Below are 2,373 nucleotides of genomic sequence, written 5' to 3'. Positions count from 1 at the left end.
AATTACTAGTACTAGACAAAGATGTCAGCATGCGCTGCACCTTCATTTGTTGATGTGCTTTTGTTTTCAGCGATCTTTTGGTGCTATGAATGAATTCTCCGTACTTGTCGTGTGATCAGATAGTCTCATTACCATTGTTTGGCTAAAGTCATGCTTTCAGGATAGTGAGCGCTGCAAAATGGATGCCAATACATTTTCTTCTGCTTATACTTTCCGAGCAGCAAATTCTGGAAAACGATTAGCACGTCCGATCTCTTCTTTGCATTACAGTGAATAAATCTGTTGCAGAAACAAATTCTGTACATGTAGTTGCAATGTCCTTCTAATAATCTGGTGCAAGTTTGCTTAATCTGCCCCTTTTGATATACACTGGATGTTGGCAGCGACCTAGCAAGATGCTCAGTTCAGTACACAACATATGTCTGGTTGAGTACATAATCTGCTGTCGAGGACAGAGTATGGAGATCTATTGTGGGCAAGATGCGAATGTACCAAGGGGGTGTATGTAAAAAAGATAAGTGAATTGATCTTACCCCTTCCATGCAGATCCAACGCACCAGGAGATCTTGTAGCAGCGTATCATGGGATGAACCGTAGCACTGGATATTTTCCCAAACGTAAAGAGCCTCTTGACAATCTCCCACTCAGAAATAGTCTTTCTTCGTTCAGCAGTCAGTAGATTCCTACCAGGACGCCAATCATGTGCTGAGTGAAAGATCTCACTTGCCACATGTTCGAACAGTCTTACTCCCCAGTTCAGCGCCTCTCTGTTTTCCTATTTTCCATGGACATTGATAAGTCCATCTCGAAAGAAAACTTCATGATTTTCCTAGAAGGGAAATATGTGTGATCTATTTTACTAACTTACACACGTGTGATAGTGTGAACGGGCCACCAACCCTATTGTCGGCTCCTGCACAGTTCCCTTCGTCTTAACTAGTTCATCATTGGATATCGGCCTCTCATTTGCAACCATTGTACATTGTTGACTTTGGACACGATCTTCCTTGGATCATGGCTGTCGTCCCACTCTTCCTGTAAAATGGCTAGTCTGGGTGAATCCCTTGCTAACCGACAACTATAACCCTAGCCGTCTTGATGCTTGCATGAGAAAAGAACATGTGTGTGTGTATGTGGGTGGGGTGAGCGAGAGAGAGTATATCCTAATAATGAATGAACATTGAAACTATAGAGTCAAAGTAGATCCAAGTGACCAGTAGAGATAAGTATTTCGGGCGTGGAAGGCCAAGCCGTGTGTGCATCCAATGACATTTAGCTGAAAATTGCTACACAAATGAGCGTGAATAGAATGTTCGGTCTAGACAAGGTCAATGGAGCGAGAAAGACAAACAAGGTGGTGAGAACACTACCGGTAGCAAAATTAATAGAACAAGTAGATGATAGTGTTACAAGTACACCGAGCTTGGTTTATCGATCAGGGATCATATGGTTAGCTCATCGACTGTGAGAAAGAATGGGTCTCGGGGAAAGAGGATTGGGTCGGTGCGATAACACCGGGGACTAACTTGTGAGCCTAAACATTTGCTTTTGTATCATTTTGACGGGAGCAGATCACCTACACTTAATTAACCTTTTTCGAACATTTCCTTTTCTTTTGTTTTCTTGAACAAATGAAGCACATTAATTTACAACTTGGATATTCTTCCTTTTCACACAACAACACAACATAGATAGACTGGTATGTAAATCTGGGAAATAAAAATCAAACGATCCATCTACTGACTCAATGTGAATGATGAGAAACGCTCTGCTCGTGTGAAGGGATGAGGATTTGCTGCATGCAAGTGTGGGGGCACTCATGTCCCTAGTGTCCGCTTTTTTGGCTCCGATTTTCAAAGTCCTATATCTTTTAAATAAAATTTCAAATTAAGTTTTGTTTTCATATTTGTGTTTCTTGCGACCAGTGCTTTTAAATAATATCCATTTTTAATATATTTTGACGACTTTTGAAAACATATATTAAGTTTCAATGTTCAACTTAGTACGAGCGACCGATAAAAATCAATTATTTTGTGTCTATGACCTACAGAAAAATTTTCTTAAAATTATATCTCTGAAACTTGTTGAAACTTGGCAATTTTAGATGCAAAAATCATAAGTTTCATCATTGAAACTTAAAACTTTTTGAGGGATTTTCTTTTTTTTACTATGTCAGCCTGCGGGATTCAACTAATTCATGAATCGCGAGGCAAATCGAGCGTGGGGCAGGGCTTGGCAGGTGAGTGCTCCTGCGAATTTCCACGTGTCAACTATGATTCAGAAGAAAAGAAAATCTGCAAAGAGTGATACAGAGATATTTATGACACTATTAACTAGGTTAAGACCACTGATTAGTTCTTACCTAGTGATATG

At 40.0% G+C, this 2,373-nt stretch overlaps 1 long non-coding RNA gene across 1 annotated transcript; it reads right to left on the bottom strand.

Moving 5' to 3' along the window:
- Positions 1-231: 231 nt before the first annotated feature.
- On the bottom strand, positions 232-613 carry LOC119352358. Its single transcript, XR_005170155.1, has 2 exons — positions 534-613; positions 232-387 (listed from the first exon to the last, which is right to left on the bottom strand). It is a non-coding gene; the product is annotated as an uncharacterized LOC119352358 (long non-coding RNA).
- Positions 614-2,373: the final 1,760 nt, after the last annotated feature.

This window comes from Triticum dicoccoides, chromosome 2A (assembly GCF_002162155.2).
Source record: "Triticum dicoccoides isolate Atlit2015 ecotype Zavitan chromosome 2A, WEW_v2.0, whole genome shotgun sequence".
Lineage (NCBI taxonomy): Eukaryota > Viridiplantae > Streptophyta > Magnoliopsida > Poales > Poaceae > Triticum > Triticum dicoccoides.
The sequence above is the reverse complement of the archived record's forward strand: the minus strand, read 5'-3'. Positions and strand labels throughout refer to the sequence as shown.